Below are 25,131 nucleotides of genomic sequence, written 5' to 3'. Positions count from 1 at the left end.
GCCATTTCCATGGCGACACGTCATTAGCTGAAGCGCAGCGAATGTTGACACGAGACATGCTTTGGCGTTGGGAAATGGGCGGTACGAGTCTGCTGATGACAGGCTCAGGGGCGGGGGAATTGATTTAGTGCCGCAAAAGCAGGTCAGCCAGGGCGATCGGGGAAAAGATAGGATTATCAGAAAATGGCGGCTTCCTGGTGCTTGTTTTCGCGTGCGTTTAATGGACGAAAACTCGGGTAAGGTCCATAGGAAACTTTTCTAAAATCGAGCCACTTAGGCTTAAAAAAACATGGCCGACCCGTAGGGACAATAAGTTTTTACTAGACCATGCCTTTCATTTTATTCATCTTGCTCTAAAACCTATCCACTAAACTGGTCCTACCACTTGGCAAAACGTAAAACAAAATAGGTGGAGTGCCCTGCACTCTTGGTTCTCTGCAAAGGTGTCGAAATACCTCCTGGGTGTGTATCCAGTTAGAAATAAGCAACAGTTCTTCTCCATCTATCAAAGTTCCTTAAAGGGGAAGTTTTCTCAGGAATTTTATTGGCCCAATGGATTGGGCATGTATTTTTGGGCATACATCGATCAATCACATTTTTCTTTCCAGTGCCTCTTATCTTCAGTTATCTCACATTTCCAAATGCGAAACTAACTGGTTGGAAACCACCATCATGTGGTAATCTTATCCGTTGATCCGTCAACCTAGGTTCAAGTGCACGGTAATTCCTATAACAAAAAACAGAATTAGACAAACGTATATTTTATACTTTTAACATTGTCTACACCATGAAACCTACCCACATGCCAAATTTCAGGTTTGTAGTATGCTGAACATTTCGTACAGATATATATATTTTACACGTAGGCCTATTCCTCTTGTCTTTGCACAATGGGCTTTTGAAAAATGTCTCTCTCTTTTCTTAATTTTATTTATCATTGCATTTGAAACTAAAATCCAATTTCTTTACTTTAGCCAAATTACAAATATTTTACTTTTTCACCCACAGTTGTTTTTACACTTCTTAAATACCCAAGAATTATGGCAACAGTTCAGCCCTACCTATACAAGCCAGAGTATACAGAAGAGAATATTCTTGAGAGAGATGGAAGGCCGAAGAGATGGGCAATCTACTGCAAGTAAGGACTATCAGTCACAGGATCCTGATCCTATTCGCATGGAAGAAGTTTCCTCTTGGTGCACCTGCCTTCGATGTGAAGTAATGCCAATACTAGTGGAGAACTGCTGTTGCCGAGAAAACTCGTAGCCGAAGAAGAATGTCCTCCGCTATGCGTTACCCCGCTGTATGACTTCAGGGCAGCCTGCCTTACAAGATCTGTCTTGAGAATAATGATGGTCCTGATGCATTAACTTAGAGCAACAGTTTGCCCTTGTTAGCCAAGTAATGAGTACATTTTGTGTTTTTACATTTTAGTAGTTTGTTTTTCTCCTAAATTGCGAGTGCGATGGGTGACTGACGATAAACATTTTCAAATGTTAGAGAAAAGGTAAATTTCTTATTTCAAGCCAAACTATTCAACATTGTATTTAATGATAATGATGTGTTATTTATATAGCACCTTAATCCAAAGCGCTTTACAGAGCACACATTTACATACAATATCACCCAACCGAAATTGGTACTCATGTATCCACCTCGGAAGGATGAAAGGCTGAGTTGGCTTTGCAGGGATTCGGACCTGCGACCTGCAGATCACACTCCGATCGCAGCAGCGAACACTCAACCCGCTGAGCTATCTTACCGGCACTTTTAATTTAATGATGTAGCATTACTATAACTTTTCCTTTTAAAGATAAAGTTTGTTTTTACCTACGTTCCTATCTTTTATTGTTCGACGGCTTACACATTTCTAGATCCCCCTTACTTGAAAAGAATTGTACGGTCAGTGCTTTACTCACAAAGGTAACTTTTTCAAACATACTAATCCCTTGCATTTTAGATGATAGTCTGAATAAAATAAAAGCAAATATGGAATTCATTCAACACTTTTTCTGTATTTGTTACATAGATGGTACAGACTTGTGGTCTATCGAGCGTCTTCATGGTGGATTCATGGAAGCCTGATTCCACGTTCGACGAGTAATAACTGCCTGTGTGGTTTTGACCCATTCGTGAACAATTACCTAGTGACTTTGGACACTACATGGGATTTATACAGACCTTATCTCAACCACAATGGTATAATTTGTAGTTGGTGTATTCCATCAACCTTTCCTTTAAAAGAAGTCGCATTTTACTAAAATAATTACATTTCAATAAAAAATATATGTACAAAATAACTTTGCATTGGATTTTTCAAAATGATTTCACTTTACTACGTGTTTCATTCATTCATTCATTCATGTGGTAATAGAAATGACTGATCAAATTATTTTAAGTCAGCAACACATCCAAGTTTAATTTTCAAAAATGCATGCCACACCATGTTTTTTTTAAATTAATTTTTATAGTTTTTTTTCTTTCCAACAAGTGCAACTCAGTATATGTTTACATCACAGTACAATTCAACCCCAAGCAAATATGGTACTCTTGAGGTGATTGTGAGTTGAAAACAATAAAAGAAAAACAGGTAAAAAGCGGAAACTTGTCGATTACCCCTCCCCCCCTTCCCCCCTCTCTTGTTAATTACAAAACACAGGTCAGTCAGATCAGGTGGTGCTTTACTCTGCACCATTTGATCTACAGCATGCACATTACATACATGAATTACATTTCAGGCTTTCTACCCACAAGTAAGGGTCGATGGGCATCCTGGGGCAGTTTCATCAGCATTGCTCATCATTCACAGTGGTGGGCCTAGTCAATAATTTTTTTTTATTCCTGCACAGCGGCTGTGAGGCTTTACATTTCATAAATGGCATGAGAGATAAGAGATGAGCACCCCTTTTTTCCACATTTGGCCTGCACGCACAAGCCCTGCTTCATACCATGGCTGGAAGCGATGGACCTCAATTATCAGGTCACGGATGGCGGGCCCAAATACAGTTGAGAGGGGACGGCCATGAGGTGAAACCTCGCATGGTTCGAGATGGACGCCAAAGAGAGCACAACACCTTTAGAACTGGATGTTCTGTGATTGTACAGGTCATTGCTGATAGTGGGACCCACAACCATTCCCCGAGTGTGACAGGAGTGAAGATGTCATTTTCTATGGCTACGTAGCTGGGATGCCGTATAATACTCTTCCAAGTCTGGATATCCCATGCCTCCTGATTCTTTGGGCTGTATCAGTGTAGCGTACGAAATCCTGGGCTTCTTGTCGGCCCAAAGATATTTCAAAAGTGTGCGTTTTACTTCTGACATGAATGACTCAGGTATGGCTGTGGGGAGGGATTGGAACAGGAACCAGAACCTTGGTAGGAGGTTCATTTTTATAGAGGAAAATCGGGCTGCCCAAGAGAGTGATAATTTGGTCTATCTATTTACATCGGCCCGGATGGCGTTCCATAATGGAACATAATTGACTTCGAAGAGCTCTGGGAGGGAGACAGTGATATTTACCCCCAGATATCTAACTGAATTGGGTTACACCTGGAAGCCCCAGTTAGTTTTCAGTTGCTCTAATAGTTCTACATTTGGCCTTAAGGGAACTGCCACAGTTTTTTTGTAAATTGGCATGAAAGCCTGATCTGGCCCCATATTGGTGTAGTTCTTGAAAGAGGGCAGGGACAGACTCTGCTGGTTGGGTGAGGTATACCAAGATGTCGTCTGCAAACATGGCCTATTTGTATTCCTTGCCCCCCCTAGGGATACCGTCAATCGAAGGCCATAACCTAATGGCTTGGGCGAATGGCTCAATAACTAAAGCATAGATTAAGGGGGATAATGGGCAACCTTGCCTTGTGCCCCTTGTGAGCATAAAAGGTTTTGACGTGGTACCGTTAATTGAGACTCTGGCCTGGGCGGTGTGGTACAGCGCTCCGGCTCCTTGGATCCATGCCGCCCCCAGCCCTGCCCGTTTCAGGACTGCTTGTAAAAAAGGCCATTCTACGCAGTCGAACACCTTCTCAGTGTCTATTGATAACAGGAGAGGGCTATCGCCGGCTTTGTGTAGTGTTGCAATGAGGTCTGGGGTTTTTCTGATATTGTCTGCCCCCTGCCTCCCTCTCACATACCCGACCTGATCTGAATGGACTTGTTGAGGGAGGACTACCGCTAGGCGCGCCACCATGATGCTGCCGTAGATTTTTGCATCGACATTGATGAGGGAAATCGGGCGGTATGATGAACATTCTAGGGTGTCTTTGCCCTCTTTGGGAATAACAATGATTGTAGATTCAGTGAACGTTTTGGGGGCTGTGATGGTTGAGCTAAAACATGGCACTGGTGCGCAGTGCATTCTGGGGGAACTCAGAGCCATGATGGATATTTATCCATGCCTCAGTGGAAAGCTACACTTGCTTTGCGAAACAACATGTTTTCAACGTTATTGCTGATGGGCTTGGAATGCAGGCATTCCCAGCCAAGGACACGGCGCTGGGAAAGCTAAGATCCGCAGGTGCCGGCTGGTACCTGATAGCGAAGTTTGTTTTGGGTTTGCTCGGCCTGTGCCAAGGTTTTGAAATGAGTTATGGAATTGTTTCCCGGGGCGTTTAGGAGAGAGAAGTGCTTTGCTCCTTGAGGTTACTGTCGGTTGATTCAGCTGGCAACCAACGGTCACCCATCAATGCGCAAGCGCACTGCCAGAAGGTTCGAGAAGTTGCCACCCCTTGTTGAGGAGGGCATATATGCGGAAGCCCTCAACGGTCAGGTGGGATAAGCACAAAGACTTCAGTCGGAGGGGGGACGCTTCGGTCCGACACTCCTGTGGGTTGTTGTGCTCTTGGCCTGGCTGTTATCGGGGTCTTTCAGCCGCTTCTGGCCAGATGAAGTTCCATTAAGCTACGCCCACGGTGATGTATTTCTTTCTTTGACTTCTTTTTGTTTTCTGTGGTCTATGCCCATGTGAGTTGTACGAGTTATTTCTATGTACCTGTAAGCTTTGAATAAATAGCCGTAAAGAGCTGATTATCTTCTAAAGTGTGCGTGGCTGTGAATTATTGTGTCTGTTTTTGGGTTGAAGTATTTGCTCTATAATTGCACTGGTGATTTATGGTAGTTCTGTGCACTTTTTAGAGGAGAGCAATACATTTTTGGCGACGAGGATGGGATATTTGTGATGAATTGCTCCAAATATTAAAGAATCCGTCTGAACGCAGAGATATTTGTGATGAACTGTTCCAAATAATCTGTTTGAACGAGCGAAAGGTTGTTTTAATTGGGCAGTGAGTGTTGAACTGTGTTAAGCTGTTTTGTTTTTTTTCCTTTTCCCTTGCTGTGAAATGACGATTGTGTGAGAGAGTGCAGAGCAGGCTGTCGCCTTTCCTTGGTCGTCTCACTGCAGCTCTGAGACAGCCAATAGACAGTACCTTTTGTGTTGGCCTGCCGCGGCCGATAGCATGTGTGTTTGAGATCTTTCCCCTTCAGTAAAGCAGTCGTGGCTGACTTACTGCTGGGAAATGAAACCAAGGAGCCGAAAAGCCGTGAGCAGAAAGGAAAAAATGTCTATGTTCACAGTGCTCCGATGAATGATGAATTAAAGATTTATGTTCAATTAGGAAAGAATTTTTTCATGCGGTTTCCCTTGACAAAGTTGTAAAGTGAAAGCTTGCTCTATTTTGGCATGAGAGCAGAGAAAGAAACAATTGCAAGTATTTGATGAGCAAATTGTGAAGTAGTGTTTAAACATTAAACATTGCAACTCAGCCCCAGTGGGCTAGCGAGTGGGGGGCTGTAATATCAAGGAGGCGAGGATGCGCCTTTCTTATAATGTATGCTTTTGAAGTGTTCACATTCCTGAAGATAACGTGGGAATGAGCCGTGTTTAGGAGAAAAGAGTAACATCGGTGTTGAAAGCTTAAAGGGTTTGTTTTTGGCAACTATAAATTCCATGTGCTGGCGGTGCATTATGTTTAAGGAACACACTAAAATTGCCTGCTGTGCCATGTTTACAATGGGTGAGAGGCTCACTTAAAAAAAAAAAGTGAGTGAATGGCATTTGAATTTTCGATTTTTGTGTATTGATTTGAAATTGCAGAACCAGTTTGCAAGGGTTTGGGGGGAAAAGACAATTTACATTTTCTAAATTGCCCCTAGAGTATTTTGACTGTTCGCACGCTATACCATGGAATTGCTGCTAAAAGCAAAAGTACTGTTGTTATTAAGGGATGTATGTTTTATACGAGACAAGGACAAGTTGATTGTGATATATAGTGAAAATGTTGTTGACCAATTAACGGCCCACAAGCAATACAGAGTGTGGGTTACTTTTGTAGATAACGTGCAGGGAGCTGCACTACACATGACATGTTTTAAATGCACTGACATAAGTGGTTATATTCTGGCAATGGTACAACAGAATGGAAAATCTGTGTGTGATAAGACAGCACAAAGATTTAGTGGGTTGAAAGATCGCACAGTGCATTGGATTGAGTTTGTGAAGCCAAACTACAAGGTTACGAGGAAAAAGAAAAAAAAATGTATGCCTTTAAATGGGACATCAGTTTAAACAGGCTAAAAAGACATTTTGCAAAATTACATGAAGTTGAATCTGATGACAAGAAAAGGTGCCTCTTTTGAACATGGGAGTCTTGCTGTGCGGAGCTTGTGGCTTGGAGATAACTTGCACTGTCTTGGGCGAGGTGCGCGAAAAAAAAAAAAAAACTGCTGAGGAAGGCAGAAAAAGCACTCCTGTTCGGTGAAATGGTGTTTACAGAAGCTGGCAGATCTAAGTTGCTGGAACAGTGCAGGAAAGAGTTAATCTGAGTGAACTGTCTGAAACGAGTGCCGCCACAGTTTAAGAGTTATAGAGCAAAGAGATAAGCTTGCTGCGCGAAAGATAAACAATGACATTCCTGCATTCCATCCCCTGTGAGAGACACTGTCAAAAACGGAGGAGGGGGGTGCAATTACAAAATGCTAAAACTGAACTGAAGGATGATGTATGCAAGTAAAGAATTTGCCCAGTATCAAATGGCAGACTGGGCGCATCGCGCATATGAACATTTGGGGAAAACTGTACATTTGTGAATGGGCTAAGAAAAGACACAGCTGCCCATTTCAAGAGACATTGCCATGCAAGCTGCATTCCAGTGCCCCATGTGATGTGAACTGAAGTAAAGCGCTGTGCACTGGAGAAGAAACCTATAGGCGCTTTGTGAGTGAAAATACACAGCTGTCACACAGCCGGCAAAATGCAAGTTACATTGCCAGGGCTGGAGTAACTGACAAAGACATTATGGTGTTCCAGATGGAAGCAAACTGACAAAGATAGCCGTTTTGCAAGAGACAACATGCAGAGCGAGGCTTTGGAGTATAACATGAACACTGCACATTAGCCATGATCCATAAGCCTCACGGCTTAGTGCAAGAATGAATGATTTGTTGAAGCAAATAAAGGAACTGACTCAAACTATCGCTCTCAAAAGGGTGGCCCACAAACACCCTTTGGGAAAATGACAAGTGGAAAACCAGAGGCTTGAAAGACACTGCCTGTATGGAGAGAAAATAAACAAGGCTGCTTGTGCAACTGTAGGCAGTATTGGACGAAAAGACTTTACCTTTGAAAAATGGAGTGATGCCAGCAGGGCAATCTAAATCAAGATCATGAAATACTGGAAGCAAGTTGGTGCCTGGCATTCGTGATTGCTTTGGTGAAAAAGACCATTGAGAAGTGCGACCTGGGTACTTATTATATGGCTATTGTAAAATCACAGATCAGTCTGAGGTACCATTGACCAACTATGATCGCATTGCACAAATGAGTTTGTGAGTAGGCGGTTACACCCCGTATGGTTGAGTGCAAATAAGCCCCCAGTAACATGCAGAAGGGTGGTGTTAAGGGAAGGGGTGGACAACGTTGATATTGAAGTCTTGATGACATCCTAATGTGGATAACACTGATAGTGTACCTTTTGATGAAATCTTAACCTTTCTGTTTGTATTTTGCCTAGGCAAATAACCAAGAAAGTAGATTAAGGGGTAGACGTGTGCAATTGCCGGGTAACACTGATCAGTCAAGCAGACGCATTCTCAGAGAAAGCGAGCCACTGCGACATGCTATTTCAACTTTGAACCTGTCCTGCACCGCACTCAAGGCTGCTAACGTGCGTGAAAAGTGAAAACATTCGTTCGGCAACCTGTGAGAAGTGTCCAACAAAGTAATAACTTTTGCTGAACTGTCACGGTGCGGACTTGGCATATTGTCAAACATTTGATGCTGCATATTCAAATGATTCAGTCGACGGTTGTAATGACCTTATTGATATGTTTTACCTTTCTTGTCTAAAGGACTGTGGACAATGAGTTGTGGACTGTGACATCATGCACCACATACAGCTGTGTGAAACAGCACTTGAATGCCAACATGTTGAAACCTGATTCTTAAATGCATTTTGAGATTAATGTATGAAAAAGAAAAAATGAAAGGTTTTGCCCTTCCAAAGGAATTGCCTTAACCAAAGATGTTGATGTTTTGCCTTTTCCAAAATTGCTACATTGTATGTGGCCAGGAAAATGGTTCATGAATTGTTTGGGCAGCAGGGTTGGGCGAGCAGGAGCATAATATATTTTGAGATAAAATTAATGCCCACACCAAAGTTAACTGTGCGATTAAGGCCTTTGATTTGTAGTAATGCTGCCAAGTGTGTGAGCTCTAATTAGAGATGGGTAACTTTGAAACAGGATGGCTCTTTCCATGTGGTAACATGTGCTTTGACTTGATTAGAACTAATGATGTTTCCTTTACACTCAGTGATAACTCGAGGTAAAAAGTCAACTTTTGAATCTATGGGATTATCTCCTGACTGTGATTCACATGTACATTTGTTATCAGAAGCTGAGGGTTTTAGCATTAACCCTTTCATTAGTAGGTGTTTGGGGTTTAGCTGCTGTGGGGTTACAAATCTTTGATGAAATTAGCAAGTTTAGTAGTTAAGAGTTTCAATCATATTTCGCAAGCTTTACAAGAGTTACTCCTTGATAGTCAAGTTATTAGAAGAGTTACTTTGCAAAACAGAGCTGCTGTTAATTATCTATTGCTGAAACATAATTTAGGCTGTAACGCAGTTGAAGGGATGTGTTGTTTCAATTTAAGTGACCATTCATGATCCATTGAAAGTCATATTCAAGGTTTGAGGGATACATACTGGGAATTGGTGGGATTGGTTATTTCATTGGGTTCCCGATATTGGAGGTACACTGCGTTATGCTTTCGCTTGCATTTGTATTAAAGACCGCCTCTTTTGCCACTGGGCTATAGAAAGTAAATATCCAAGGGTGGATTGTGATGGTTGAGCTAAAACATGGCACTGGTGCGCAGTGCATTCTGGGGGAACTCAGAGCCATGATGGATATTTATCCATGCCTCAGTGGAAAGCTACACTTGCTTTGCGAAACAACATGTTTTCAACGTTATTGCTGATGGGCTTGGAATGCAGGCATTCCCAGCCAAGGACACGGCGCTGGGAAAGCTAAGATCCGCAGGTGCCGGCTGGTACCTGATAGCGAAGTTTGTTTTGGGTTTGCTCGGCCTGTGCCAAGGTTTTGAAATGAGTTATGGAATTGTTTCCCGGGGCGTTTAGGAGAGAGAAGTGCTTTGCTCCTTGAGGTTACTGTCGGTTGATTCAGCTGGCAACCAACGGTCACCCATCAATGCGCAAGCGCACTGCCAGAAGGTTCGAGAAGTTGCCACCCCTTGTTGAGGAGGGCATATATGCGGAAGCCCTCAACGGTCAGGTGGGATAAGCACAAAGACTTCAGTCGGAGGGGGGACGCTTCGGTCCGACACTCCTGTGGGTTGTTGTGCTCTTGGCCTGGCTGTTATCGGGGTCTTTCAGCCGCTTCTGGCCAGATGAAGTTCCATTAAGCTACGCCCACGGTGATGTATTTCTTTCTTTGACTTCTTTATGTTTTCTGTGGTCTATGCCCATGTGAGTTGTACGAGTTATTTCTATGTACCTGTAAGCTTTGAATAAATAGCCGTAAAGAGCTGATTATCTTCTAAAGTGTGCGTGGCTGTGAATTATTGTGTCTGTTTTTGGGTTGAAGTATTTGCTCTATAATTGCACTGGTGATTTATGGTAGTTCTGTGCACTTTTTAGAGGAGAGCAATACAGGGGCTTGGCCAGTCGCTAGGATCGAGTTAGAGTTTGGTTAAGAAGGGGGTCAGGGTGCTACTGTTGGATTAATAAAAGGCTGGCGTGTATCCATCCTGCCCTGGCGCGGAGCCTGCTTTCAGTTTGGAAATGGCTCCCTGAACTTCTAGGGTAGTGATTGGGTCATTTAACATGTCCAGGTGTTCTCTAGCTTTTGGCGGGCGGGGGAGTACTTCCAGATATCCTTCAATTGCTGTTGGGTGACCGTTTCCATCCGCGTATACAAATTAGCGTAGAATCTCGAGAAACAACTTACTATCTCGAGTGGATCTGTGAGGGGGGCAGCAGTTTCGTCATTTACCTTGTGTACTGCTCTGTCGGCTCTTTGCTTTCGCAAACGATTATCTAGCATCGTGTGAGCTTTGTCCCCTTTCTAAACAAATGTCTGCTTGACATACTTAAGTTGCCTCAGGGCCTTGTCCTGCCATATGTCCCTTAGTTCTCCTCTCAGCCCCTTAATCTGACTTACTAGATCTTCACTATGGGTTGGATGGGACCTTGGGGTTCGTTTAAGCATGTAATTTCTGCTCTTAGTTCACCCTCTCTGAGCTGCCTGAGTCTCTTTTTAGCTACTCTATCCTCTATTAAGAGTCCCCTTATCGTGGCCTTTCCTGCTTCCCAAACTGTGTTAAATGACATCCCGTCTCCATCATTAATTTCTAAGTAACTTGTGATGGCTTCCGCCAGTGTCTCTTTGAACACTGGGTCCCTACACAGGAAGTCGTTACAAACCCATCTCCGCTCATGTTTAGGCAAGGGGCCCAGGTCAAGGTCTAAAGTGCGTAGGTCATGGTCAGACCAGGCCAGTACTTCTATAGACGACTCCAGGATGGCGCATTTGTTTTCCGCTCCCAAAAGGAGATAGTCTATTCTTGAGAAGGTTTGATGCAGTGGGGAGAAAAAAGTGAAAGCCTTTCCTTCTGGGTGGGATGTGCGCCATGTATCAATTACGTGGTGTTCTTTCAACTGGCTTAGGAATCTGTTACCTTGGAGACAATTGGGAGGATTAATGCTCCGTCCCACTGTAAGCCAATCCTTTTCTCGCTCCCCTGCCACATTGAAATCCCCCCCCCACCCCGCAAACCTTCCTCCAATCCTCCAAAAAGACAAACAAAGGTCCAAAGAAATTGGATTGCCCTTGATTGGGGGCGTAAGCAGAGCAAAGTGTTCATGTGTGAGCTCAACCTTCCTTTCAGGGCTACGTACCTCCCTTGGGGGTCCCTGTGTATGTGTTCAATTTGGAGCCATGTGGATTTTTTGTGTAGAATTCCTACCCCATCCTTCTTTTGGGGGCCTGAAGCCCAAACGTGTCTCCCATGTCCCTTCCAAAGATCTTGCGTTCTCCATCCTGAGTGTATTTGGTCTCTTGCACAAATAATACATCCAATTTAGACTGCTTGAACTGTCAAGCCAACATTTACCTTTTATGCGGTGAATTGAGACCTTTAACATTTAGGGATCCGAAGACTATGCCATCAGGACAAGCCATGCTTGCGAGTTTGAATTGCGTGGACTGCCCCGCCCTTTCTTAATCTGTATGTGGAGCAATCTTTTTCTCCCTTGTGGACAGGGGTTCTCTGCTGTGGTAATGCTACTCTCATGTAGATCAGCATAATGAATTGAAGTATTTGTTCTGTGTGACTGTTTCCGCCCCCCCCACTGAGAGAAGTTGCTAAAAGCATTCTCTTCCAAGAGCCAAAGAAGAAAAAAAGGAGACGCCCTAGAGTTAGAACGGCCATTCTAGAGAGACTCCTCTTCAGAGTAAGATGAGAATTTCAACATGTGTGCTAGGAAGAAACAACTTATGGGGTGTGCTCAGTTCAAATGTCATATGGGCTCGGGTTTCTTCGCCATTACTTATGACCATTTGGCTGGTGACGGGAAGTGCCCAGAACTGAAACTGGTGTTTGGTGGATCTTTGCCAGGAGTTATTGTGTCCGGTAGCACGGCGCGCTTTTCTCAGGGCATATTTAATCTCTTATATTTCCATTTTTGTTACACCCGGCCACGTCTTGAAGGTTTTGGTGCTGGGTCTCGTATTGGACCTGTAGGCTCTCTTCGGGAACCGGACTCCGAGTTTGCGTCTGGGCCCTGAAGGTGCTGTAGGGCTTGTTCTGCTTCCTCCAATGAAGTCATCCTAAATTCCTCACCGCTGTACTCAAATGATAACAAAAAGGTGTGGCCCCAGCGATAGCACACTCCTTTCTCTTGTAGCCATTCCGTGAGGGGGCGACATCCTCTTCTTTTGGATAAAGTCATCGCTGAGAGGTCTTGGTACAGTTTTACTTTTGAGCCTTTAAATTCTATTGTCTCTGTCTCTCACCTTTAGTAATATGTCCTGTTTTTGCGTGTAGTAGTGGCATTTTATGAGGACTATGCGAGGACCTCTCGGTGGGCCACTGGCCCTCTGCACCCTATCAAATTGAGAGAGAATTAGGGCCTTGACCTTGCTTTCTAGACCGGCTGGGGGTTCCCCCTGCGCTTCTTCCAGACCTATTTATTCTTATGTTGGATCGTCGTTCCCGATTTTCTAGGTCGTCAATCTTAGACTGAATATCTTGTTCTTTCTGTTCCAAGTCTAAGAGCATGGCTTTGTATTGCATTGTCGTGATGTCCCCTGATTGTTGGTAACTCTCGACGGCCTCTAGTTGGTCTTCAGCTTTGGCCATCTTTGATTGCAGGTCAGTGACGGTCTCTGTGAGGCTGGTCTACATCGACCGAATCTCACCCAGGAGGAGCCGGATGTCAGATTTTGTAGCGCTATCCAGGTCGTGGCCTGGAATTTCCGAGGTGCTCTGTGCTTCGTTCTGTTCCATTGCCGTTCCTGACTGACTGAACTTCCGCAGGGTTGCTAAGGTGCTTGGATCCAGCTTGCTCGTTGGTGGGATTGGCAGTCTGCTGTGATCTTGGGGAGAGCTGTGTCCAGTCAGGGGGCAGCTTCTCAAAGCGGTCAGCCGATTGGTGCGCCCCAAGGTGTTAAGGGTGCTTTAGACTATGATGGTGCCGCCAGCATGTACCCCTCTGGCTCTCTAGATTCGTCCCCATCTCTTATGTGGGTGTCTGCATATTCAATTGCCTGCCCCGAGGGTGGGAATGTGGTCGTTGATCGGTGTACTTCGTGCCCTGCTGCGAGCTTGGCTTGTCGGAGCTTGTGTTTAGAGGGTGTTAGTTGTGTAGGTTGCAATACCACTTTCCGTTGCCATCTCATTCTGGGTCTTGTGCACCTCATTGCTTTGTGGTCATTCCCCTTGTAATCCACTTTAGCCGTGCCGGGCAGGAGCCAGTAAGAAGAGCGCTGCGGGGGGTCTGTGGCAACCTTTGAGTTCCGTTGTAGTGCTGCGGGGGGGCAAGTGTGGTTGAGAGACTGGGTGTGCTATTGAAGTCTTTTTATGGGCTGGCAGAGTAATAATCTATGCGTGTTTTCACCTTTCTTTCTTTTGTTGTGGATTATTGAGGTAGCCGACCAGTCTCACAGGCCCTGCTTCCCATGCTTATGCATTATGCTTATGCTTATCCCATGCTGGGCCTGTGGGGCTGTGAGCATGCTGTGCCTTGTGTGCCCTGTGCTTCAAAGGATCAGAGAACGGCCCGTGAGTGTTTTCTCCCTCACGCGGGACAGCCGGCTCACAATGAGTGTGCGCTAGGGCTGCTACCGGGAGCTCCTCCTCTGTGTGTGGGGGGCTCGCAGCCGAAGCTAATTGTAAGCTGCTGCTGGGTGGTTAAGTGCCTGCATGAGGTCTCCGGCAGGCCGGTGGGGGAGGGGCAGGTAAGCCACTTCTGAGATGCACTGTTCCGTGCTCTAGGTGATCGCGACCCTCCTCGCTCCTTACCGGGAGTTCATATACTCTTCCGCTGTGCTGCTGATCATAAGTTGGCTCTGGGCTTCTCGTTTAATCTCTGCCTGCGCCGGGGTGTTCACGACTCCTCGGCTTCAGGCATCACAGCAATCAGCCATCTTAAGGGTGTCGGGGCTGCACTGGACGTCTCTCTTTCGCAGTTGCGTTTCCCTGGTTCCTGTTTGCGGTTTTTCACGGAATTTCGACTGAGGACTCCCGACGTATTCACGCGCAATAATGTGTGCTTTGCACCTCAACCATGTTCCATATTGGCTGGTGTTTCAGCGTTTCCTCGACTCTGGAGAGGGAGACATAGGCTTAAGTAACCATTATGTCTGCGCCCCCTGGTGGTCTCCAAATCAATAGTTTTAAAAAAATCATTCATACTATATCATAATGTAACTAAGAGTTATCCCTCATCAATTCACTTTTTTATTTGTGGGCCTGCAGGTCCAACACAGTGTAAGTGAATGTACAACTCAACGTGTTCTAGCATCTCTCGACAATTGTCCGCCTAGAACCTGTTGTCACCATACTCCCCTTAAAAGTCCACGTCCCTGCTTTGAGCATATCTCTGTCTCCTTTGATGAGTTTCTAGGCCTTTTACTCTCGCCTCATCCACATCCATCCACCATCCAGTATCAATGGCAGTAGATACCGGCGAGAATGCGCTTGCAAGGCGGCAGATTGATGAGCACACACAAGGTGCAGAATACCATGTCCTAGTCAAAGGAGTCTTGCCACCATGGACAGTTGTCCACTTGGCCAATGCAGACCCGGGGGTCTCCATACTCGCCTTTTGAAGACCCCATCCCTGCAATCAACCTATCTCTGTCCTTTGCCAAGGTGCCCGGCCTATTGTACTCCCCTCATCCACATACACACCCCCGCTCCAGTATCAATGGCAGTTGTCACCTGGACCATGTGCTCGCAAGGTGGGTGGGAAGGTGTCTCCATACTCCCCTTTCATGACCTTGTCCATGCAATCAAGATATCTTTGTGACCATTTGCGAGGACCTGGGCTCTTCCCTTCGCTATATCGATATACACCCACACCGTTCTCAAAGGCAGTTCTCAATTGAGACCATGCACTCGCCTCACCCACATCCATCCCCCCTTCAGTATCAATGGCAGTTTTCACCTGTGACCATGCGCTCGCAAGGGGTCTGGGTGGATGGGAAAGAACAATGTGCTACCAAATGCCATGTACAAGTCAAAGGGGTCTGGCCTCCAGCAGCCATTGGCCACATGTCCACCCTAGACCCGATGTCTCCAGACTCACCTTTGAAGACCTGGTACATGCAATCAACATATGTATGTAACTATTCATGAGACCCTGTGCTCTTCCACTCGTTTCATCCTTATACACTCATGCTCTTATCAAAGGCACTAATCACATGAAAGCATGTGCTCGCAATAGTTGGTTGTGGATGCTCACATTGTTCTTTGCAATTTGATGTCATCCAACTCTCTGCGCCATCAATCTTTAAACATACCCAAATATGGCTATGTAACAATAGTACGTCACACCCCTAAAATAAAGACCAACTAAATTTAGGGACAGTCGGTTCGCACGACAAATTCACATACAGACCCATGTTTCTAAGCATTTATTAAACTCCTTCCAACTTAGCAAAAAAACATCTCTGCTGTCTACTATGGATATCATCATCGCACCACTTCTTGTCCTTGTTGCTGAATCACCTCATTGAATTTGTCCTATTACAGGTAATATAACTCTTGGTTATTATAGTGTCCTCGTGTTGAACTTGGTACTTTTATACTGCTTTTTACTCTATTTCCAACCGATTTTTACGTTCTTGTATTTGAAGCACTTCACTATTGAAAAGGAGTGCGAGAGCCCCTCTACTGAGAACGAACATGGGTCAAATACCCTGTTCTATGGAATTTCTTCCACGTTTTAGCTCACTGCACCCTTCACAGAGGAGAAATATATCCATTTGCATATCAGTCTTTGTCCCAACCACAAGGGCAGTCCAGCACTGAAATGCTAGGCAAATCTCCTCTAAACAAGAGTACCATCAGTAACCCCAGAAACGTGTTTCAGCCTTGTTGGGCTTCTTCAGTTAGGTGAAGCTGAGCCTCTCTAAGGCACAATGAGCAAGGGGTCCACATCTGGATGACCCTTGGTTACTTAGGGTAAAACCCCATGTTTTACAAAACTGAAAAGGGGTGTGGGAGCCATTATCAACCTTTCAAAGTATTATCTCTTGAATTGACACATCACATGACAGTGTATTATTCAATAATGTAATCTTTTCATCAGCCCTTTTATATTTCGGTGGCTCCAAGAATCAATGTACCAGTAATACGTTTCTTGCTGTGACAGACCATTGCATTCAAAGCACTTTGTTCGCTGTCTGGTCAGACAATGTTACAGGGCTGTACAGCACTTAGTTTCTTCTAGATTGATGTTTGAATTGATCAGTCATATTTTTCTAATAATTTTTTTCTAGACTTTCAGCACTATCAAACAATGCCTTCATGCCTCCTTTTTGGTTGCCCAAATATCAGCAATGTGAAAACTCTGGGTACAGGTATGCATATTTTCCCCAAAGGATCTGTTAAGAACGTGGCTTGTTAATTGTCGATTTCCAGTATCTAAGATTGACAGCAGAACCAAGCATATCTCGGAGAATGTGAGGGGCAATTGAGGATGCATCATGCACTTATCTGAAGATCTGTACGAACCATTAAAAAATTGACCAAAAAGCATCACCCGTCGACTCCTTCACAAATGACTTCCCAATGCTGTTCCAACTGTATTTCAGAACACACTCCGTCAGGTGAGTAGTGAACGTTGAAAGAACAATATGTGCGTATAGACACAGGTGTGTGTGTGTGTGTGTGTGTGTCTCAAAAACATTTATGGCACAATTTATTGAACGTTTGTGTCATTAGGGAATGAGATTAATTGATTTGAGTTTTTGTATAGTATTGGTGTATATTTTTTGGGGACAATTTATGTTGACATTTACGCATGTTTTTAAATTGTACACTTTGTCCATGATTAAATCCATTCTTGTGGGTTACACAAAAAGTTCACTGCAATCCGAGCATTTCTAAAAACATTAATAGCAGTGTATGAAAATTGGTTATTTTACCAAATTTAATGATTACAATGTCTGTCACTACACTGATGGAATTCCAGACCATTACCTCTGAGGAAATGACAGATACCTCAAATATCCAAATGGTGCGCCCTACTGACATGCACGTAAACGGATTTACAGTGCGTCTATTTTGGATTACTAATGTATCTTTTCTATTGACAATTGTTATGAATATATAAATGGAATAAAGGAACAAGCTTCAACATCGACAACTATTCTGGAATCAACATCAAGCTCGCTTCCCTTTCAAGTAGTAATATTCTACATCTAAATGCGACTATGCTATAGATGTATAAGATCAAGTTCAACTTTTAAAAAGTCATAATTGTTATTGATTATATTTCTTATTGATAATTAGAATGTAGGATCTTATCACATTAATGTACTTTATTTTGCTTTACTTCTCTTCCAATATTACAATTGTAAAATAAAAAATGTGTACACAGGGGAAGGCAGGTACTTCGAAAACATTCAGTAACAAGAAAATAAAAAGGCATTACAAATAACCTAAACAGAAAAAACATTTTGTTCAATGTACAATTAAATTGTATAGAGTTGAGTGACCCTACGGCCCAGGTTTATCTCATGGGTGGCTAGGTGCATTGCAGAGGCTTCACATCTAGGATCAGAAGGAGGCTGCTGAACCGCGGATGCACCTTTGGCCGATAATATCTATCCTTGTCTGGAAACCCCAGGGTCCTTATCCCCAGTGCAATAACGTTTGCTCCCAAGAGCACGGGCCTCAGCTGCATGTTTCCCCGGGGTACGCACTGAATTCTGTTGCACTGATTGGTGGGTTTAACCTGTCCTACCAAAGTTCAGTATATCCTTGGCCATGATAGAATCCACAAAGTCTATTCTGACAGTGTCGGAGGCCGTTCCCCCAGGCTGGGACATCCTGATGCAGTTGACAGTTTGTTCCCAAGGTGCAAATGTACATCCCCTCAGTTTGGAGCCAGTGTATGCTTTTATTAACAAGTGCTTCCCTGGGTTAATGCCGATGCGGGACAGTTTGGGAACTCTGTGTAAGAATATTGACCGCCCTGCTTGTGATGTTGTTGGCCTACTGAATTTAGGAGTGGGGATAGAGTGAACATGGTATTTGGGTTTCAGACCCTTCACATTCTCGCTAGGTACTCTAAGGGACTCATGGTGCCAAAAGTAAAGACAGACACAAGTGATCACAGTTCGAGGGTCTTTATTAAACTGTATAAATGGGCGAGAAAAACACCTAATCTAAATCTAAAATGGAAGCAAGCTACGACCATCAAGTAATAATAAGGCAGTACTTGTGGTGCCTTGGCAAATAAAAGAACCTATACTAAAAAACCTATTGCCAATCCTTACTTCATTACAAAATAGTGTAGGATAATGTTCCCAAAAAAAGAAAGAAGTGTTCATAAATAATATGTCAGAATGGTATGGCAGGGGTTTCCCGTCCCCACGTTTTTAGCATGGGAAAAGGCGGGACTCCTGAGCACAGCACACTCCTGTGTCTGGCCACACAAAGTTATCGTTCTTCTCATCGATGGCAGGATTCTCGGTGGTCCAGTCTCTTTCTGCAAAAGTCTTTTTCACACAAAGTCTCTTGCCCTAAGGGCCTGATAAAAATTAAAATGCCTTGAATAAATCTTTCACGTTGGCCGATTACCTTTCACCTTAGGATCGCCCTATGTTGGGCTTCGATTCTTCTAATGGGTGGCCTCCCTCTGTTGGGTTCACTACAGCCTTTCATTCACAAAGTAACATTCAAGAGGCTCGATGTCTTTTCAACAATCATTGTGGTCTTCCCTTAATCGGGTTACTCTTGTCAACACAATGTTCTCGAGTTTCACCCTGATTCGAAGGCATCCCTCCGCCGGGTTCACATTTGCCAGATATACAGATCACTTTGTTTTTCTACAGTATGGGATTCACGCTCTTTAGCTTTCCCAATGGCATCCCTCCATCGGGTTCGCATAGCCATTCTAGCACAGTTCACGATTTGCTCATCTCATCAGAAAGCAGGGTTCCCTTCTACTAGCTTTCTCCCGGCATCCATCTGCCTGGTTCACACTTGCCACAGTTCACAGAACAGTCTTTTTGGACCCCTTAGGTTCTTCCCTCCACCTAAGACCGGATCTCGGGCCCCCAGTCAGGCTTTCCTTAAGCCCCCAGCCAGGCTACACAGAGGTTACTAACAGTTTCTTGTGCTTTTCAATGTGTCAGACTTTCTATTGCACAAGGGGTTTTGCTTAACCCTCGTATGACCCCTTTGACACCTTCGGCTCAACACAGTCCAGCTTACTATCAGTTCCCCACTGAATCACCGGCTGTGTTGAACTTGCTGTAGTTTCTTGTCTCGGGAATCCAGGACGGCACCATGGTAAGCCAGCACTTCTCCCTACTTTGGCTATCAGCAGGCGAGAGCCCTGTGTGCTGTTGACATCTGTCACGTCACACTTCAGCTGTTCTTCCTGGTCTTGTGATTCCCCTTTTAGAGGCTTTGCGGGTCTGGGTTAAAAAGGGCAAGGTCAATGCCCTCCTCATCGTCCTTTCAGGTCTCACCGCCTTTCTCCTCCGCTTGAACTGCCAGTCCCGGAATAGCTGCCCCCTCTTGCTTTTGGCCTTGCTGTGCTCTTGTGATCCACCTTTTAACCCTGTGGGCAAGAGGAAGGGCTGCCAGGCGTGTGTCATTACTGGTAATTGCCTGACCTTTGTGTCGGGACATGTCAGCTAAACGGCTTTGGTTTTCGTACGTTGTCTGTCAGTGTGAGAAAGTGTTCGTATCAAAAAAGGGGGTGGTAGAGTGTACAAGTATCCTACAGGGTAGGATGGGGAACAGGTGTTATATGGAGTTATAGCCCTTGTACTATGAGGGTTGGTAAACTCAGAAGGGTGAGATTGATAGGGTTTGTGAAACAAACGGGAATGCCCAGGATTATTATTGTGAATATAATAGGGGGTATTGTGGGAATGGAGTGTTTTGTCAAAGTCGACTGGGAGTTCAGGAAAGAATTATCAAGGGGATGTGGATTAGAATGATTGGGAGTATTTGGGTAGGAGAGAAGAAAACAGGGATTCTGGGAGTTGTGGGTTTGAAGTGCAACAGGGTTTGGGCCCCTAGGGAATTTACCAGATATGGATAAGGGAGATTCTTTGGGTGGAAGGGGGGTAGATGTGGAACAACCTACAAAAACCTCAGGGACTTCATCCTCTTCCCCTTCGTCCCTGGTATAATACTGCCTCTCACCTGGGGTAGTCCCCCGAGCAATACCCCAGACTCCCCTACCCAGGTGATCCTCTCTCGCTCGTCCGCCCCCAGTGTTGGGATCTGAGAGCGCCAGTCCTTCCCTGACCACCTGAACAAGGGATTCTCGAGTTCTACTTCGAAGAATACCCTCAGGTTTCTTACAGTACTGAAAGGAGGATGAGAGTATACGTGTTTCGACCCTCAGGGGTGAGGTAGGGGCATTTTCAAGGCTACATTAAGCATTGTGTGAATCACCTGATAGTGCATTATGCCCAATAGTGGTTAAGTCGAAGTACATGTAACATTGCATTACGAATGGTTGGTAAATAAAGTATAGCTCATACATCACAATTTGAACAGTTGATATAGTAGTGGCGAGTTACTTATGTATGTGGGTTACATGGTAACAATCACATTGTTGATGGAATGATAATCCATTGGATACGACAAACCAAACAGAGCGAACAGAGAGGAAGAAGAATGTTAATTATGTTGGATTGGACCCCCGCTGAGATGGGTCACACGGATGGTCTGGGAGGAAAATGGAGGTTTGCCCTTACCGATATGAGGTTGGTTCAGACCATCAGTCTTTTACTCTGCCGGGGAGGTGCCTCAAGGAATAGTCAAGTGGGAGTCCACTGAAACTACTATGCTGAGGAGGCCAATGAGAAGGAAAATGAGTTAAATATGTTAGGACCCTAGTGGGTTTACAGAGTTTGAAGTGCAGGATCCAGTGTCCCAACGTGCATCTTTCGACTAAGTCTGTGGGGACCATGGAGCCGATGTCAAAGTGGGTGAAAGTGGTTAATAGCTGTGAGCCAAATGGGCCTGCCAGTGAGATGAGTAGGTCAGTGGAAAGGTGGGTGTAAAGGGGACTCGGTTAGTCACCTCGCTAATGGTCCTTGCAATTGAATTGATAAGATGCTGCGCGTTGCTTTGATATGATAGGGAGTGAGGCTAGTTTAGTTTACCGAGATTGTGTGGTGCACGGTGCATAGGCAAAGGGTAATATCCATGAGTGCGGTAAGTGCAGCGCATGCCGCAGTGCTGATTCAAAGGTTGCTGCAGTGGTAAATGAGTTGCGGGATTGTCCCGTGTGACTAATATGGCTGCCAGGCAACGCCCATGAGGGAGCGGCGAAGTGTGGATGCACCAATGCATGCATGAGTTGTGGAAGACTGCTGAAGTGCTTGTGATAGGCCCATCTATTGTTCCAAAATTGTTTACCAGGACCCGACCGAGAGACATACCGGCGGGGGCATGAATGTGTGCAGCGGTACTGCAGGGCTCCTAAGGCGGACTGTGCCTCAGTGGAAGGCAGCGCCAAGGCCCGTAAAAGTGCTCATGAACTTGCATTGTGAGTGCTCACAGGCTTCCAAAGGTGGTCTGTGCTGCAGGGGAAGGCCTTGAGAAAGTGTTCGTGACCATACATTGTGTACTGGCAGGCTCCAAAGGCGGTCGCAGTGCCGAGGCCTGTTATAAAGTGCTTGTGACCACACAATGTGCGTAGAAAAATAAATAAAGCAACAACCATTGCTGATTTACAACTGCTACATTAGCAGTGAAGCGAGATGGTGGCCCGGCCCGTGTTTAAGCAGTGTGCTGGGTTGAAAGTGAAAGTACAAAGAAATAACGGGACCAAAAGGCAACTGCTTATGGGCATGAAGAGTGGCAGTCTGAGACTTCTGACCTGATAGAGCTTGGTACGAATAGCCAGGTGACCGCCCTGCATTCAGTGTTGGCCTTTATGTTACAGGCCAATATATAGGCCACCTCCCACGTCAGCGTGGTGATGTTTTGGAGTGGCCGTGCGGGCCAAAGTGTGCTTGTTCACGTATTGGTTTTGCCGTTGTTCTGTGGAGGCAATTAATGCCCTCCATGGGGGAACATGGCCTGACCCAATTGCTTCCTTGGCATATGTGGCATTCGCCCTGGTTTTCAAATCTGCCTTCGGGCTTGAGGTCGAGACAGGGCAAGGGGTGGAAAGCTCCTGGGTGGGACGTGACTACTTGAGACTGTTTTGGGCGATGTTCCTTTGCTCACTTGGTCTATATCATTATTGGTACTTGCTATATTCCCAATTGAAAGTCCTCTTCCACCGTGTGGTCCTCTAGGAGTATTGGAGCAAGTTCCAGGTACAGAGAATCCAGCTATTGCTGGTTTGTTAGGAGCCCATTTTACGCCCTCTTAATTAAGAAGTGCCCCCGCCCCAACCACTCACTTTCCAGCTGCTTCAATTAGAGATAGAATTAAGTTCTTTATTAGCAAAGGTTCTGATGGGACCATGCTGCAAGGACACTCCTTGGTCACTGGGCCCCCGTCTCCAGACTGTTCCGAGGCTTGCTTGACCACTTGCTCACAGTGGGGTGGGGACCTAGAAGTTTCATTCAGCCGGGCATCAGTAATTTCCCTTGTTGGATTAGCCTGCCTCCCCTCCGCCACATTTCACATACTTTCAGCCTTACTTGCGCCATTGGGCATTGGCCCATCATCCGGGCATTGAGGGCAAATGATTTGTTTGTTAGGTTACCTAACAAGGTCCTTTGTGGGTGCCTGTGTGCCACCCCACCCCCACACTTGATATAGTACCTTTGGTGCAACCCTTGCGATGATGGTGATGGTGATACTCCAGGCAGTCATGTGTGGACTGAAGGGCAGCAGGTGTAACAAAAGCTGCAGGCCACATAATGGTGGGGAGGGGCAGGGGGAGAAGGAGTGGGGTAGGATGGAAGCAGGAGTGGCCATGCAATGAAGATTGGAATCCCCTGTGACCACATTCACAGGGAGTCCAGGGATAGTCTCATTTGGAGCCTGGTTTGAATCAGGCTGTTGTGCGAGTCTCCCTGAGCATGGCTGGTCAATATAAGTCATAGGCTAATTATCAGGGGGCAGGTGGATGGATCCCATGGCTCCGTTTTCTGAAGAGTTAGTGGCATCAAAATCATTGGAGTCCTTAGCATCGGGCGCAGTATTTTTCCCTCCCCAGGGAACCAAGCTAACAGGGGCCCTGAATGAGTGCAAAAACTGGTGAATTTCACTGATTAGCAGATGTTCCTCTCCCAGAGGTCTCGCAGGGGCAACAGTACTTCTCTCAGCAGCGCTAAGTAAGGGCGTGGTGGTTACAGTTGGCAGTTTCCTTTTTTAGGGTCAGCATTTTCCATTTGGTTGTATGACTGGGTGCAGGTACAGGCACTAGTGCGGGTAATACGGGCATGGAACAGATTGACCTATTTGAAAGGCTAACCAGGGATAGCAAGCGGGTCACGAGTGCTCTTGAAAAGTCAAATTCGATGTTAAGGTGCTGCACAAACCCACTCCTACATTTACAGGCTGGTGCTCTGGATCGCTGCAGGTCCGGTTTAGTCTATATTAGTTGAAGTTCAGTGTGGCCCAGCCCCTGCCTTAAATTTCAACTGGTCTTGCTGTTCTGGCTGCTCTACCTGTGTGGGCGCTGTCCCCCCACCCCCAGACCCAGTGTCTTGCTTCCTATTCCTTTTTCCGGAGCCTCAGTGGATGTTGACTGGATCAAGGTCTGCGAATTAAAAGGACGGAGAAAAGCTCCTGGCAACAGTTAATGGGGAACTTCTGGTGTCATGCGGACAGGTCAGAAACCCCCTGCCCCCGCGAACACCCTACAGAAGTGAACACCTGCACCCTTTTCCCCCAGCGGGGATATTTTAAGGGCACAGTGCAGTTGTAGGCAGGGCTTGGTGGCAGCAGCCTTGTTGCGAAAAAAATAAATAAAAAAATCCTCTTCTGGGCTGCTCCTACAGGAGTGAACACCTTGGCCCTCACCCGCGCGACAACATACTCTCCTTCCACTGCAACCCGTCGGGGGAATGAGGTATGATATGTGGCGTTACATTATTGAATGCTATAAATGATTGTTGATTAATAAAATTTTGTTTCCTAGTAATAACAAACGGTAATTTCTTTAGAATTATTAATCATTTCAACAATTCAGAATGCATGCAATCATCAATCTTGTGTCATTCATCTTCCTACATGCAACATCCCTAACACTATGTTTGTAGAAGAATTACATGGAATCTTTTATTCTCAAAATGGTGTATGTATGTATTAATATACTGTTGCTCGACATCTAAAGTGCCATTAATGAAAATTAGCATTACAATACAGCATATTTTTGGTGTCAGTTTAATCTGTTTATTTTTGCAGGCTGACGGCACAGTGTTAATTCGGACACCAATTCTCTGTGACATCGGTGAACTTCAACAGGTACGATTCAAAATCAATTATTGTTAAAATTGTATATTTACTTACAATGTTCAACTATCTTTTGAAATAATACATTTTTACAAAAAATCTTTGTGATTTACCGTTTCTGTGTTCTATGGATAACTAATGATGTAAAATCAACAATCTGCCAACTTTACTTGTCATCTTTGTGATCTAAGAAGATGGCATTAAATGGTTGAACTAGTATCCAATTTTTATTGAATGTGTTATGTACAAGGAGACTACTATTGAAGCAATCGAGTACTGCATCAAGTACCAGCTTGTCCGCTGTTCCTGCCGTGGACTTTTGTTTCCAGCAGTTTGGATTGAACGTGTTGAGCGTCTGAAGCATCATGTGAGAGGTCCTTTGCTTGTCGCGATCTACGTGGCCTGCATGTTACAATACGTGCCTATATCAGTGGAACGCCCGCGCGTGCTCCCACATGCAAGTACCGCATCAAGTACCCGCTTTTCCG

General features: G+C 45.0%; 1 protein-coding gene across 3 annotated transcripts in view; it reads left to right on the top strand.

Moving 5' to 3' along the window:
* The window catches only part of NPL (N-acetylneuraminate pyruvate lyase), a 643,702-nt gene that overhangs the window by 162,765 nt on the left and 455,806 nt on the right, over window positions 1-25,131 (top strand). For 2 of the 3 annotated variants that reach the window (XM_069641411.1, XM_069641413.1), the window contains one exon: window positions 24,596-24,655. The exons of the other annotated variant lie outside the window; for it this stretch is intronic. The gene's annotated coding sequence lies outside the window, so the exon portion shown is untranslated. The remainder of the gene's footprint in view (window positions 1-24,595; window positions 24,656-25,131) is intronic. 3 annotated transcript variants of the gene reach the window in all.

The sequence above is a fragment of the Ambystoma mexicanum genome, chromosome 1q, assembly GCF_040938575.1.
Source record: "Ambystoma mexicanum isolate Mex_15411 chromosome 1q, UKY_AmexF1_1, whole genome shotgun sequence".
Lineage (NCBI taxonomy): Eukaryota > Metazoa > Chordata > Amphibia > Caudata > Ambystomatidae > Ambystoma > Ambystoma mexicanum.
The sequence above is the reverse complement of the archived record's forward strand: the minus strand, read 5'-3'. Positions and strand labels throughout refer to the sequence as shown.